Source organism: Schistocerca cancellata, chromosome 2 (genome assembly GCF_023864275.1).
Source record: "Schistocerca cancellata isolate TAMUIC-IGC-003103 chromosome 2, iqSchCanc2.1, whole genome shotgun sequence".
Classification (NCBI taxonomy): Eukaryota; Metazoa; Arthropoda; class Insecta; order Orthoptera; family Acrididae; genus Schistocerca; species Schistocerca cancellata.
The window spans coordinates 1,108,912,822-1,108,929,614 of record NC_064627.1 but is presented as its reverse complement, the minus strand read 5'-3'; positions in this window follow the sequence as shown (position 1 = coordinate 1,108,929,614).

The window sequence follows — 16,793 nt, the reverse complement described above, 5'->3', positions numbered from 1 at the left end:
GCTCAGTCCAATTTCGCCACTTTCCGGGATGATGATGAAATGATGAGGACAACACAAACACCCAGTCATCTCGAGGCAGGTGAAAATCCCTGACCCCGCCGGGAATCGAACCCGGGACCCCGTGGAGGCCATTCAAATCCGACTACAGGACGATCTAATTAATAAAGACAGCGGCCTTTAACTTAGTCAGGCTTGGAACCCTGCATTCAGCCTGGAGAGAAAGACGCGGTCCCAGAGATCGAGGACCGCCTCCGACGGCGTCAGCAGGGAGACTGCAGACCCCAGTTCAGACCCAGGCGCCGCTTCCCCCACCACCTCCAGTAGCCGCCGCGCCGGCCGCACCGAAGACACCAGGAGAGGAACGGTGGAGGGGGTAACGGCTTGTATATATAGGGTGCCGAGATCAACAGCACAGCTGTTGCAGGTTGCTCAACTGTTGCAGGTTGCTGACGCTAAACGAGGACTCTGTACCAGCACCCAGCGCCAGCCACCGAGCAGCACAAACGCACAACGTCAAGGTATCGACATGCATGATACCCACTACTAACAAAGCCTATCCTTGCACAACCTATCGCAGGCAGCAAGACAACCGCTACTGCTCTTACCACCCGACCTAACTTTCGCAGAGGTTTTTTTCCCTTGGCTCTTGCTTTGGCACTTTTTTTCCTCTGCCCTTCAAACCGCTACCCTTCGTCAGATTTCGACCAATCTATCTCCAGATGAGCGCGTATTAGTGGTTAATCCTAACCAGACGTACGCAAACATCGCAGTACCCACATCCTGCGACACCTCACTTTAGTGAATACTAACCCTTATGCAGAGATGGCAGTAGACCTTTTGTGTTGGCCATCATGCCGGTGTGGGCGTGGAGGGGCTCCACCTCTTTTTTTTTTTTTTAAAAAAAAAGAAAAACAGCACAGCATTCGTCAGGAACCACCTAAAGATGGCAGCGTGTACGTCTGCCGAAATATTGTGGATAAATTACGACGCTATCCGGTCGGATACCCGAGAACTGTTCAAATAGGATTTTAAAATACCGAAACGAGTCGTGGTTTGAATAAATATTAGTACGACCGAAACGGATCTCTCTGTATTAATTAACATAAAACCTGGACTATGGAGCAATGGAAGAATGTCATTTGGTCGAAAGGGTCTTGTTTCACACTGTTGTCAACTTCTAGCCGAGTTTACGAGCCAAGAGTGAAACAAAAAAAAAAAAAAATAGTTCAAATGTGTGTGAATTCCTAAGGGACCAAACTGCTTTGTCATAGGCCGCTAAAGTTTCACACTACTTAAATCAACTTAATCTAACTTATGCTAAGGACAACACATACACCCGTGCCCGAGCGAAGACTCGATCTTCCGGCGGGAGAGACAACGTGATCCATGACATGGTGCCTCTAACCGTGCGGCCACTCCGCGCGGCAAGAATGAAGCACGGCGGGTGTTCTGGATGATTTTTCAGTCATATCGTGGTACTCCACAGGCCCCAAGTAATTACTCGTAAGGTCGCATTGTTGTCAAGGATTGTGTGAACATTTCAGCTGATCAGCTCCATGCCATGATAAAATAGTTGTTACCCAACGGTGAGGTTGTGATCCAAGACAACAGAGCTCTTTTTAGCACAGCTCGCATCATCAATGACTTGTTCTAGGAGCACAAGGATGAATTATCACATCTGCCCTGGCTACCACGGTCACCAAATCTCTATATAATTGAGCATATGTTGACTTATTTGGTGAGAATGATGCCTGAATGCTATCCACTTCCATCGTCGTTAGCTGAACTAGCCACTATTTTGTAGGAAGATTCTCCTGAAAACCACAGATGACCTGTATTTATCAATTGCGGGAAGACCGGCAGCTGTTTTGCATGCCAACGGTTTTCCTCCATCATATTAGGCAAGGTAATACGATTCTGATGTTTCTTTATATTTCTCCGTCCTCTGTATGTGCAATAATACCGAACATTCGAATATTACAGGATTCTTTCTCCCACTCATCTGCATTAATTAAAATTTTTTCTACTTTTGTAGCAAGCTGCCATTCATTACACCAAACAGAAATTCTAAGTCATCTGTATCCCTCTAAAATCGCTCAACGACTACACTTCACCATACACAATAGTGCCAACAGCAAACAGTCGGAGACTGATTCTCATGCTGTCCCTCAGATCATTCCCGCCTATAGTTAACAAGAGTGGTCCTCTAACACTTCCTTGGGGCATTCCTGATGATACCACTGTCCTCTCCGTCGAGGGCAACGTACGGCGTTCTATTACTTAAGAAGTCTTCGAGCCACTCACTCCAATCCTCACGGTAATAGGTACAGAGAATTGCAGTCCCCACACTGATTTTGGTACTTACAAAAGCAGTTATTACCCCATTTATTTAAGGAAGGAACCCTCAGAATGGACTCCGTTAGCAACTGTTGTGCTCTGCGACTGGGAAAATGTTATAATGAAGAATAAACACAACAATCAGTCGCATATAAATCTGTATTTTATTGCAGATCTCTCTTCATTTCAACTACAGTATAGCCATCGTCAGTGGGTGATGATGGTTATAGTATAGCTGAAATCTATATACATAGATCTGCTATAAAATACAGTTTTATATGCAACTGATTGCTGTGTACGTCCCTGAGGACACGATTCTCTTGAAAACCATACAGGGCATTATTTATCCATTCCGAGACGACTGGAAGATCTTTCGTTTGCCATGTTTTTGTCCACAACTGTATTTATCAGTAAAATATATGCAAAAGACAATCCTTGTTGTAAGGACTAACACCACTACTTTTCTCGCAGGCTCAGTATTTAATAATCTTATTTTCAAAGTAGCATCTTTGCCACCTTTCCCGCATATCACTCATCTTCTTCACCAAGAGTTTAAACTGCTGTCCCACGCCTGGCCTCCCTCACCCCAGTGGATACGAGCTAAGCTGATTGTGATCCCCAAGAAGCTCAAGGACCCCACGGTCCCCACCAACAACAGGCCCATCAGCCTCCCAAACACTATGGCGAAGGTCCTTGAATCTGTGATCCTTCACCGACTTTGGCAAAGGCCCCTGAATCTGTGATCCTTCACCGACTTTCCCAACCCCCCCGCAAAACGCCTACCTGGCAAGACAACCTCGTACACAAGATGCTGACACAGACCCCTATACCGGATATTTATGCCAAGATCGTCGATGACCTCCTCCGCGGTGGGACCCTCCTAGTGGCGTTCTCGCATTCGCCTTGTCGGCAGGCACTCCACAAGAATCGGTGTTATCTCCCATCCTTTTTAATATCTATGTAAATGATATGCCAGTCATCCCCGAGTGCCACCTAGCACAATATGCTGACGACACAGCACTATATACCACTGGCGGCATTACTGACGCCGTCGTCGCCCGCCCTCAGCGACAGGTGGACGCCACCATCACCTGGTGCCGGACAAACAAAATAGCTCTCAATGCCGCCAAACCTAGGGCAGTCTATTTCACGAAACGGCGCCTAGTCCTCCGCCGCAATATTTCGATTGCAGGCGTGCAGGTGCCCTGGTCCACGACAACCATCTATCTCGGGGTCCAGATGGACCACAAGTTTATCTTCCACTGTCATGCGGAGTATGTCGTCAACAAGGGGCAAAGGCTGACCAGGACTTTGTACCCACTCTTACCCAGTAGGGAACTTAACCTGAATACCAAGCTCCGCATCTACCGAACAGTTATCCTGCCTGCCCTCACATATGGCTCTGCTGTTTGGGCCACGATTAGTGTCACCAGGATTCGGACGTTGGAGTGCCTGCAGAACAAGGCCTGCACGCCCCGCCACACACGACAATTGTGACTCTTCACGAGGAAGCGGGTATCGTCCCCCTCAAGACGACCATACGCAAAAACGCGCGGCGGCTCTGTGAGAAAGTGGATGCCCCACAGGACACTGTACACGGGTTACGCCACGTTGGGACCACACTTGCACGCCGCTGGCATCGACATCCGCTTCCCATAACCATCCTAGAGCAATCGGACTCCGACCATGGCTACCGATAGCCTCGAAACGTCCACCACGGACGCATCCTTTGGCGGGACTAGCCCCCCCATTTTAAGTCCAATACTTTCCCACCCTACCTGCCCATGTCGGGCTAAATTTTTCTGCCTGACTGATGTAGTACTGTCACCGTTGGAGGGTGGTACGGGACTCAAAGTCCCACCGCCACACCTCCGAAGTGTATTGCAGTGACGCAGCGTCACTACCCTCTGGATAAATTTACTGACTCACCAACACAGTTAGACCGCAAATGAGCGGTGATGCTGTATTGTAACATATCACAAAAAAAGGTACAGGATGAGTTGTGGTTCATGACAATAACGGGTTTTGCATGAATGAATAGTCGTGTCGTACCGATAGTGTTGAAATGAGAAAGTGGGGAATATTGCACAGCTTTACGGAACTTCCTATGTATTCGCTCGAGCAGAACCGGATTTTCCTCCAGTACAAATAAATGCGGTTTGGTTTTAATAAGTAGGGAGACCATCAAATTGACTCATTTAAATAATCCAGTAGTAATCGACTTACCGATTTTTAAGCTATTCTTCCGTAGAGGAAACTAAAATAGATAATTAATGAGCAAATAGGAAAGCAAAGGTTAGATTGCAAACAATACTGATTTATTTGAGCTCAAATACACTAATAATGGATATTCCCAAGAAACTAGAGGTCGAAAATGCCTGTAAAAATATTAATAGAAGATAGTGAATAAAATTTTCAAACTAGAAATTGAATATCGGAATAAGATTTAGCACTGCGAAACACCCAAAATCTTAATAAAATGAATTAACATAACATTTACAAGGCGCCGCAGAGGAAAGAATAAATTTTAATACTGTAGCGCACCTTTTTGATCAACTTAAAATAAACAAAAATGAAGACTGAAAAAGCACGCAAGACTACAGAAAGTGCCTACACAAATATATGAAACAATTAGAATAAATGATAAAATGGCGGTGCTTCAAAAGCATCTCGTACAGAACCGGAAACTAAGCTTTCATGCTGTAGAGTTCGAGCGAAAAGTAAAATACTTGGTATGTATCTCTGTACATTGCACAGTTGCTAGTGGTGGAAGAAGGAACGATTATGAAGTACAGCGACTACTACTGAGCGAAACTGTGCTGATGAACTCATTGACTATTCAGACCGCTCTACCATTCTGTCACATAACTGGGAACTGCTTTGTCGACTACAGTATACATAGTTTTGACATGTACGCTGGTTTAGAACCATAAGGGTACAAGACGTCTCTCTGGCAGTGTTGCCAGACACGCTCTCACAATTTTCATACAAGTACGCCCAGAATTTCCCACAAGACGACGGTTTTTCCTACACATTCGAAATTTTTTAGAAATCGGATATGAAGAAAATTGACCAATTAAAGGCTCATAAAAATATCTAAAATACTGGTTGTATTTAAATTGTACTCGTACAATTTAATAGAGGCCGTCTGAACTATGAAGTTTCAGGTGGGTGTTGGTGAACTTAAACGAACGGCAGGCCATTCCCTTGCTTTGTGAGACAGTGCCTGCGGCTGCAACCTCACCGAGAGTTTACATCACTCACTATTGAAAACATTCTGCATGGAATGAAGCATTGTTAGTACCAAATTTGCAAGTTTTCCTAAGTCAGGAAATTTCAGTTCATCAGTGAAGTCTTTAACATTAGCTAAAAATGCCACATTTCATCTATCTCAGTTGTCATTAAATTATTGCTCTCCTGTTCACCAAAAAATTGAGTAACAGTTGCCACTGTATAGACACATTGTTTTCATTGACATAGTTACTGAAATGTTTAGTTAAACATTGCTACCACGCTCTTCCTTCATAAGGCATTTTAGAACGTCAGCAGATTCACGTAAGAGAGCTGTGCAAATATTTACCACGACACTGACTTCGGCCAACATTGATTTCGTCAACTTGCTTGCCGCATACATCTCCTTCAAGCACAGTCTGGGGGTGCTGTGCTCTGATGGTGCTGTGGTGTATGGTGTAACGTAACATATTAAAGGCTTTACTTTACCGAAGTATGCGATACCTTCCAAATTCAACCAGTTTAACGAGTATTTATGATTATAGAAAAGTTATTGTGTATGTTAACAATGATTGCATAACATGTCTCCATAAACCGTCAACCCATTAAATTATACTGAATAACTGACCCACACAAAAGTTTATATCACTTGATCACTGATACAGCAAATATCATCATGTAAAAACACTAAGTTCATCTTAAATAATTAATATGAAGTACGAAAAATAGTGGCCAACTTAGGTATTTTGGATCTCCTTAAATAAAAATCACCCAGTGAAACCTATTTGTTCACTAGGAGCGTTTTCACTCAGTATTCATGTAAGCAATCCTATTTTAGACGAAAACCAATGTAATTCTTAATAATTCATGTTATTTACTTATTTATGCAAATTAGAGAAGTCAATTGACACACTTCTAAAAAACGACCTTTTTGTAACAGAGAATTATTCTGTCAAGTCAACAAATCTGTCTGTCATTTTAATAACATGTTAAATTATGTCACTCGATGCAAATTAATAACTTTTCTGCACAAACTATGATAACAGATGTACATGTGACTTATAAACTATATCTCTTTTTAGTAGTTCTTTGACAATGCTATAAATACGAGCAGCAAGAAGGGTCGAGAGGCAGTCGGAATGTCACTTTGGTAAAGTGTGTTTGTGTGTTATTGTTTGAGGTGGATAAACAATGCAAAGAACATGTAACGGAAATACTACTTTGTGTTGTGTCATGGTCTTTGGTGGACAGTGGAATTAAGATGGCCACCAGAGTAATAAATATTTGAAGTTTACATATTTGTTGGTTTCGCTCTTTCTTTATCATCAAAAGCATATAAAAAACACGGGACCTCATGTTTTTAACCCTAGACAACCAGATTTAGAGCCAGCATCAGCATCGAGACACAGCAGCGATCCAGCAAGTAGCAGCGATTACCACAACACAATGCATTTTAATGGCGCCAGCCTAACATCAAGTGCTAACAAGCTCCGTAAATGGGAGTGAAATAGTGCGATTATAGCAGTTAGCAATATCTACGACCAGGCGACCATTACAATGGGAAGACGTCGACGTTGAGTGACTGTAGGAGGATACAAGGTGACGTAGACTATACGGTGGCTTGTGGAGTATGTTTTTTTTTTTTCATCCTTCTATAGCACTACATCTCAAACACTTCGATTCTCTTCTTTTCTGGTTTTCCCACAGTCCATGTTTCACTACCATACAATGCTGTCCTCTAGATATAGATTCTCACAAATCTGTTCCCCAGATTACGGCCTAGGTGTGGTACTACATGCTGCAGTCTAATGAAAACGAAATAGACGGGAAAAAATTAGCCATGTGTGAATGCGACTCGCGCTCTCAGGGTTCCGAACAGACGTAATTATGTATACAGTCAGTTCATCCATCCTGGGGATATATAATCTCGACTATTCTTGCCTGTTTGTCGACAATGATACTGGCAATATATCCTCCCTGGGATTTCCAAGACTCTTGAGAATGTTTCATCTACATCTACATCTATATACATACTCCACAATCCATCATACGGTGCGTGGTGGAGGGTACCTCGTACCACAACTAGCATCTTTATGCCTCTGTACGAGCCCTAATCTCTCTTATCTTATCTTTGTGGTCTTTTCGCGAAATTTAAGTTGGTGGCAGTAAAATTGTACTGTAGTCAACCTCAAATGCTACTTCTCTAAATTTCCTCAGTAGCGATTCACGAAGAGAACGCCTCCTTTCCTCTAGAGACTCGTGAAGCATTCCCGTAACACTCACATAATGATCAAACCTACCAGTAACAAATCTCGCAGCCCGCCTCTGAATTGCTTCTATGTCCTCCCTCAATCCGACCTGATAGTGAACCCAAACGCTCGAGCAGTACTCAAGAATAGGTCGTATTAGTGTTTTACAAGCGGTCCCCTTTACAGATGAACCACATCTTCCCAAAATTCTACCAATGAACCGAAGACGACTATCCGCCTTCCCCACAACTGCCATTACATGCTTGTCCCACTTCATATTGCTCTGCAATGTTACGCCAAATATTTAATCGACGTGAATGTATCAAGCGCTACACTACTAATGGAGTAGTCAAACATTACAGGATTCTTTCTCCTATTCATCTGCATTAATTTACATTTATCTATATTTAGAGTTATCTGCCATTCTTTAGACCAATCACAAATCCCGTCCAAATCATCTTGTATCCTCCTACAGTCACTCAACGACGACACCTTCCCGTACACCACACCATCATCAGCAAACAGCCGCACATTGCTATCCACCCTATCCAATAGATCATTTATGTAGATAGAAAACAACAGCGGACCTACCACACTTCCGTGGGGCACTCCAGATGATACCCTCACCTCCGATGAACATGAACACTCACCATCGACTTTAATTTTGATAATGATGGCGCAGGGGTGGGGGGTTGAAAGATGTTGCGGCGCAAATGATTGTTCACTGTCTCTCGTCGTACTGTGCGCTACTACAGAAGTTCCACCTACCTCAGTACGGCGTCTGATCACCAGCCCATTCCTCTGCATACGTAGATGCCGTTCAGACGGCGTTAAAAGCAGCGTTGAAGAAAAACACCTTCATTACTTACCTTTGCAAAGTCCGCGTAAACTCTGGTAGCAAGCTATCCTGTAATATCTTATAACAATTTTCGGGTGGAGGGCGATTGTTACACTCTTTAGAAAAATGTCAAAATTCTGCAACGAGTTCATTTATTTCTTTAGATTCAAAACAAACACTTGCCATCAGCCCAAATTTAATTAATGGATAGTATCACTGTTCTCAGCTCACAGTTCATACAACCCAGTACTCAAGCAAGGCAGCCAGTGAACCGTGATTTATTTTCAAAGAATATTCTTAAGAATTTATTTTATTTACTAGCGATTCATCAAGAACATTAATACATTTAATCACACTATGTAAGCATGGAAGTAGTTGCCAGGGAGTAACTGATGAAATCGTAACCAAATTCCTTTTAACAAATGGGAATTTTATTCACTTTTATAGTGTCTAAAAGCATTTTTAAAAGAAACAGATTTGAAATTATAATCAGAAAGCACCCTCTAAATATGAACGTTACAATTTATTCAGAGGCAAAAAGAAACAAGTTTTGACTGTATGAGCTTTCGGGCAGAGAACCTTGCCGCTCCCTTTTGACACAGCCGTAGTTACGACCGCTCACAACAGCCTCTGAAAGACTACACTGCTGCAAATCTGCAACACACCAGATTACTTTAAAAACTAAGAGTTTTAACAATTTACACAAGCACACAAACTATGCACCCTCCGTAGGACGGATGGAAATGGTACAAAACACTAACAAATAAAATATTAACCTCGCCACCGAAGGTGCAGCTTGATTACGGTGAAAGGGTGGCAACTTTATATACTAAAATGGTCATTTAAACAAAAGCCCATGAAATACAATCTTATATAAAATTCTACAAGTTTGGCCAAACAATAGTTAAGATGCTCTACATTACACAGATACCGCCTCTCAAGATAATAGGCAATAATATTCCAAAGATCAAAACACATTTTAGATATTTGGCCGTTACACTCCAAGCAATAAGTTCGTTAACACACCAAATCCGACAAACATGACAGAGGCAGCTACTAACATACGGTAGATTGATAGGGAGATTACCGAACTACCCGAACCGCAGGTTGCTCTAACCCACCCCTACTCCACAAGGGAAAAACGGACCACCCAATTTATAAACAACCACCTTCCCGCGGGTGGGCACACGCAGAAGAATGGTGGGACAACCCCAAACCAAAACGGCTGGTGACCTCACCAAGAAAACAAGTAGAATTTAACAAGAGTAAATCAAACAACATATCACTAATCACTTTACTTCTAATAAACTGCGATTTCTCGAGAAGACCTGGCGCAGCACCCCCAAATCGCTCTCCCAAACCGTCCGCTGCCAGCCGCTTCGACGGACGCAGGAAAGCGTGCCGATCTCCCGTGTCACGGCGTCGCAGCTCGCACCGGCCAGACTGATGTCGTGGGTTGACTCCTGTTGCTCTCGTGTCGACCGCAAAGTCACGACCCCTCTCTATAAGTCGCGTCCCACTGGACTCACGTGGCAACCTCACATGCCCCGACGCTCAAGACGGACAAGTCATCTTGTGTCTCAGTGCGCGACCGACCAACCGATCGATCCAACCGCCAATGACCATTGCCTGAGCAAACTCGAGCAGACTGGCGGCCTAACGCGCAGACTCAGATGCAGGAATTAAGCACCGACCGGGCGACCACTCGCTGAGTTCTCTTACTGGCGGAGTGGAAAGACTCTCATTTTGCCGGCTTTAAAGGTTGATCCGAACGACAGACATACTAGCACTCCGAACGACAGACAGAGACTAACTGCCTAAAAAATGCGGACGAGAGACACACTAGCAAGCTGGGGACGAGAGATTCACCCAGACTGACAGACTGGCGAGCTCATAGCGCCCCTTAAATGTTCGTGAACAGGCAACCACCAGAGGGAGACACCAAAGCTGCGATTGCCACAGCGGCGCCAGAAACGGAGGGCGTCTGCTTCACACTACGCGCTGAGGCGAGCTTTTCAAAACAGCAATTTTTACAACTCAGTCAGAAATGTACTTAAGTCCGACCAGAATTGTTACACGATTTACTGTCATTACTCTGCTACAATACGTGAGTTTCACATTCTGTCCTTTTCAGTGGATTTCTATTAAAGGAACTGCTCGCCAGCTATTCCATAAACAAATATGAAACGTGCCAAGCGGAATTTTTAATAACGCCGGTTCTTTACAACAAAACACTTCACGAAGCTCCAATTTTCACAATCTGTTCGTGAATGTAACTGCTTTCACGGGAATACAATGTGGACGCGAGAAACCAGTAACTTCTTCATTTTACTCATAATGTAGACGGACACGTCCAACATGACCTGCACGTCCGATAGTTACCCAGCGACTGCCTCATTCCGTTCCTTCCAGAGCCTATAACTACTTGCAATGTGCGGGAAATGCTTAACTCTGATTGGTTGTTCAAAATGACCAGCCAATCAAAACAATCCTTCGAGTTCTTTCTCGCGCTAAAACTGCCATACGCCATTCAACATTCACAGACGCATTTACGTCACTTCATCATGCAAATATTAGTAAAATGCTTAACAAAACCAAAAGAAAAGAAAACTAATATTGAAATAATTCTAGAAAACTATTACTCTGAAAATGGGTATTCTGGCTGCCTTCTAACAAAAGCAAGTATCCTTGGACATACGTCATCAGCATGGTGGGGAAATTACATTTTTCATTGCAACTTGCTTGCTTAACACTTCCATGACGAAATGCTGTACATCATATAATATTGAATCTTTATGTACACTCCTGGAAATTGAAATAAGAACACCGTGAATTCATGGTCCCAGGAAGGGGAAACTTTATTGACACATTCCTGGGGTCAGATACATCACATGATCACACTGACAGAACCACAGGCACATAGACACAGGCAACAGAGCATGCACAATGTCGGCACTAGTACAGTGTATATCCACCTTTCACAGCCATGCAGGCAGCTATTCTCCCATGGAGAGATGCTGGATGTAGTCCTGTGGAACGGCTTGCCATGCCATTTCCACCTGGCGCCTCAGTTGGACCAGCGTTCGTGCTGGACGTGCAGACCGCGTGAGACGACGCTTCGTCCAGTCCCAAACATGCTCAATGGGGGACAGATCCGGAGATCTTGCTGGCCAGGGTAGTTGACTTACACCTTCTAGAGCACGTTGGGTGGCACGGGATACATGCGGACGTGCATTGTCCTGTTGGAACAACAAGTTCCCTTGCCGGTCTAGGAATGGTAGAACGATGGGTTCGATGACGGTTTGGATGTACCGTGCACTATTCAGTGTCCCCTCGACGACCACCAGTGGTGTAAGGCCAGTGTAGGAGATCGCTCCCCACACCATGATGCCGCGTGTTGGCCCTGTGTGCCTCGGTCGTATGCAGTCCTGATTGTGGCGCTCACCTGCACGGCGCCAGACACGCATACGAGCATCATTGGCACCAAGGCAGAAGCGACTCTCATCGCTGAAGACGACACGTCTCCATTCGTCCCTCCATTCACGCCTGTCGCGACACCACTGGAGGCGGGCTGCACGATGTTGGGGCGTGAGCGGAAGACGGCCTAACGGTGTGCGGGACCGTAGCCCAGCTTCATGGAGACGGTTGCGAATGGTCCTCGCCGATACCCCAGGAGCAACAGTGTCCCTAATTTGCTGGGAAGTGGCGGTGCGGTCCCCTACGGCACTGCGTAGGATCCTACGGTCTTGGCGTGCATCCGTGCGTCGCTGCGGTCCGGTCCCAGGTCGACGGGCACGTGCACCTTCCGCCGACCACTGGCGACAACATCGATGTACTGTGGAGACCTCACACCCCACGTGTTGAGCAATTCGGCGGTACGTCCACCCGGCCTCCCGCATGCCCACTATACGCCCTCGCTCAAAGTCCGTCAACTGCACATACGGTTCACGTCCACGCTGTCGCGGCATGCTACCAGTGTTAAAAACTGCGATGGAGCTCCGTATGCCACGGCAAACTGGCTGACACTGACGGCGGCGGTGCACAAATGCTGCGCAGCTAGCGCCATTCGACGGCCAACACCGCGGTTCCTGGTGTGTCCGCTGTGCCGTGCATGTGATCATTGCTTGTACAGCCCTCTCGCAGTGTCCGGAGCAAGTATGGTGGGTCTGACACACCGGTGTCAATGTGTTCTTTTTTCCATTTCCAGGAGTGTATGTCCCACGTACACACTGTGCAGGGATGAGACCCCCCAAGAGGGATCATTGCCGACAAAATTTTATTAAGTAAATTTTCAATGCACAATGTTCGGCGTAGCCGGCTTAGGCATACTGTGGTGGAAGGTGCTGGCCGGAAGACCATGGTCGGCACATTCCTGCCACGTGCTCCTCGGTTAGACTCAAGTCCCACGGGTTGGTTTCGCTGACGGGGGTACGCTACTAGCAAGGCGCGTTGGCGGAATCAACCCTCCAATCAGAGACTAATCGTGTGATCACGTGGGGACGCGGCCGGGAGCGGCGAGGGCGGCTTGGAAACAGCTCCGCGCTCTCTTAGCTTCTGACCTCGGCCCCGAGTAGTCGCTCCTCCAGCCTCTGCCTCACTGATGAGCAGACGGCAACCCCTCTTGGGGCTGCTCAGCCCTATGTAGGCACCCCTGTACCATCATTACCAGAATAAATTGGGTCCATTCCACTCAATTAATTGTCATTTTACAACGCCCTCCGCTCCTGACTTCTATCCTGACGAACAACACTCTCACTCACTCTCATTTACTCACACAACAGCATATTAACTAAATAATAATCTTTTCTGAATTTTATATTGCGAAAAATGAAAAATTGTTAGTGCTTCTAATTACGAAAATTCAAAAAAGCGACCTAACATTTTGTGAACTTCAGTAATGATTCCAGATGATACTAAAAGACAAATTGTTATGAATCGCAACTGACTTTAATCTTAGAAGTGTCGGTTTTTTATTTTTTTAAGTAAATTTCTCTAACTCCAAAACTATGCCAGCTAGAAAGCTGTGATTTTTACACAATCTTCTTTTTAATAACAAAGGGCAGTATATTGATTTTTAACTAAACTGAATAATATTTAGTATAGTTTATTTAGATTTTTAGGTCGTTGAGTATTCTTTCGCTCTAATTGACACAGTTGCCGCTTCCCAAGGCTAGGCTGGCGACAGGTGCAAATGAGTCACGCTAAGATACAAGTGTCTCTTTATATCACCGCCAACGGCTCCAAAGCTAAGAGCCGTACTGCACAGTAGCGCAACAAATGCTGTTGCGTATTGACTCGCGACGTTACAATGGAAGTTGAGGGAATGAATTAAATTTTTTGTCATGGCCATGACTTCAACCCCGATCTCCTTCCTTACTAAGCGGGTATGCTAGCCAAAAGAGCATCAAAGCACTAAACCTAACATAGCTCCATGGACTACTCTAGTCCAGTGCCCTCCGCAATACAAACTTCAATTCACATATTCACTTATTTTCCCCTTCTTAGATCGTCTCTACAGTCAAGTCTCTCCGATATTGGAGTAGCACCCCGAAATTGGATGTGATGGGGAAATCCTACCTGTACCTCAGGTAGGATAACGAATTTGATACAATTAAATTACGTCCAACGCTGGGATACTATTCCAATACCAGAGAGCCTCGGCAGTAGTAACGATCTAAGAAGTCGAAAATAAGCTGTAGTGTTGTGGTGGTGTCATGGCTAGCATACCTGCCTAGTAAGTAAGAATAGCTGGGTTCGAGTCCAAGCATAGCAAAAATTGTAACTGATTTATTCACCTTCCATCATTATCGTAGACAAAGCTGAGACTAAAAAGTCTCCAGGAAAATTTAATTCTATCAGATTTAAGTTTTAAATGTGAAGTCAGATAATAAATATCAAAAGAAATATTTTTGTGTGATGTAATTACAGATTAACGATTTTCTAACTTTTTCCTGTACTTGTCCTGTGAATCCTTCCTTCTCGCCAAAGTCTTGATTACAGTCAACGGGAGGACCTCTACTGATTTTGATGAGCGAGTTCAAAAAATGGTTCAAATGGCTCTGAGCACTATGGGACTCAACTGCTGAGGTCATTAGTCCCCTAGAACTTAGAACTAGTTAAACCTAACTAACCTAAGGACATCACAAACATCCATGCCGCACGGCCACCTCGGCCGGCTGATGAGCGAGTTCGCGAGCATCAAAATACACGACATAAATAACAGCATTTTTGATTGCTGTAACTTAGAATCTTAACTTAGAATCTTACATTTACTATGCCACCAAGAGACTACAGACCTTAGTCTGTGGCCGGCCGAGGTGGCCGAGCGGCTCTAGGCGCTACAGTCTGGAACCGCGCTGCTGCTACGGTCGCAGGTTCGAATCCTGCCTCGGGCATTGATGTGTGTGATGTCCTTAGGTTGGTTAGGTTTACGTAGTTCTAAGTTCTAGGGGACTGATGACCTCAGAAGTTAAATCCCATAGTGCTCAGAGCCATACTACTACCTTAAAAAAATGGTTCAAATGGCTCTGAGCACTATGGGACTTAACATCTATGGTCATCAGTCCCCTAGAACTTAGAACTACTTAAACCTAACTAACCTAAGGACATCACACAACACCCAGTCATCACGAGGCACTACTACCTTAGTCTGTCACATAAGTTTCAACTTAATATATCCATCTGTTCCTGACAAAAATTGTTTATAACAGCCGGACAATCAGACGGACAACAAAGCAGTCCTGTAACGGTTCCGTTTTTACCGACTGAGGTACGGAACCGTAAAAAAGTAAGTAAACTGTTCCTACTCCTTCTTCTTGTCTCGAATGGGCCTACTTTCGACCACGTTTCTTCAATAGTTGGGCTTTGATCTTTGCCTAGTACTGTCCTTCCTTTCTTCTGGCCAGGGGGTACTTTTCCTTCAGGGGTTTTCCTGAAATCCTTGGGCTTCCTTCAGGGTACGTCTCACAGACTGTCTGTTCTGGACATCAGTTATTACCAGTTCTTTAATGTCCTTTACAGTTTCTGTCAGACAAGTGGTGCGAACCTTCCTGTTTTGCCAGAAGTTGAACAGACGGTTGGTCAGTCTGTTTGCAGGCAATCTTGAAACGGGCTATAGAAAGCTACCCCTCTTTTCCTTCCACAGTCAGAGAACGTCTCGATATGTTCGTGGACCTCCGAGTTATGTCGCCTTCTGAATTCCCCATCTTCTTCTACCGGGCCTAGGATCTTCCTGAAGATTCTTCTCTCTCTGGTTCATGGAAAGACATTCCACGGCATACAGGGCTTCTGGTCGTATGGGTGATGTGTAGTGCTTACGTTTCAGGTTGCGTGACAGGCATTTGTTGTTGTAGGTGTTCATAATCACTCGTTAGGCTAGTTCCAACTTGTTGGCTCTCATGGATAATGACGTTTTTTCTGATACGTTGGGTTGAATCCATTCGCCGCGATACTTTAACTTCTCAGTTCTTTTGAAGTTTCCCTGGTCTAGTAACATCTCTCTTTTAGCCTCTTTGATGTTGGTGAAGAACTCTGTTTCCTCCAGCGACACTTAAAGACCCACTTTGGCTGCCTGTTTCCTGAGATAGTTTACCTGTATTGTTGCCATTTCAAGAGAATCAGCAATCAGTGCCATGTCACCTTCAATCAGTCCTTCGTTCTTACGGACCAGGTAGACACCACTCTGAACACCCAAATTGGTCAGTTCCTTGCACCACTCCCTCACAACCTTTTCAAGGACACAGTTGAAGAGAAGTGGGGAAAGCCCATCCCCAAGTCTCACTCTGGTTTTTATCTCGAAGCTTTCTCAGATCTCACTGTTTATTATTTAAAATGTAATCGTCATAACTGATAATATGTTTATTCCAGAGTGAGACAAGACGGTCAATGCCTTCATGGAAAGAAGTTTGCATTTACCTGCAGGGCCGTAATTGTATCCTGGTGTTCACCTATTCATTCGAAGCTAATTGACGGCCACGAATGTCTTTCTCCAGCGATGCAAAAGAGTGTAGATCGGATGAGGAGAGATCGGCAATGTACGGAGGGTGTGTAAGGGTTTCGTAAAGAAATTTATGCACAGGTCCACATGTTGCTGATTGCGAAAACATTCTGTTGGTATCCACCTACATAGGGAGAAATGA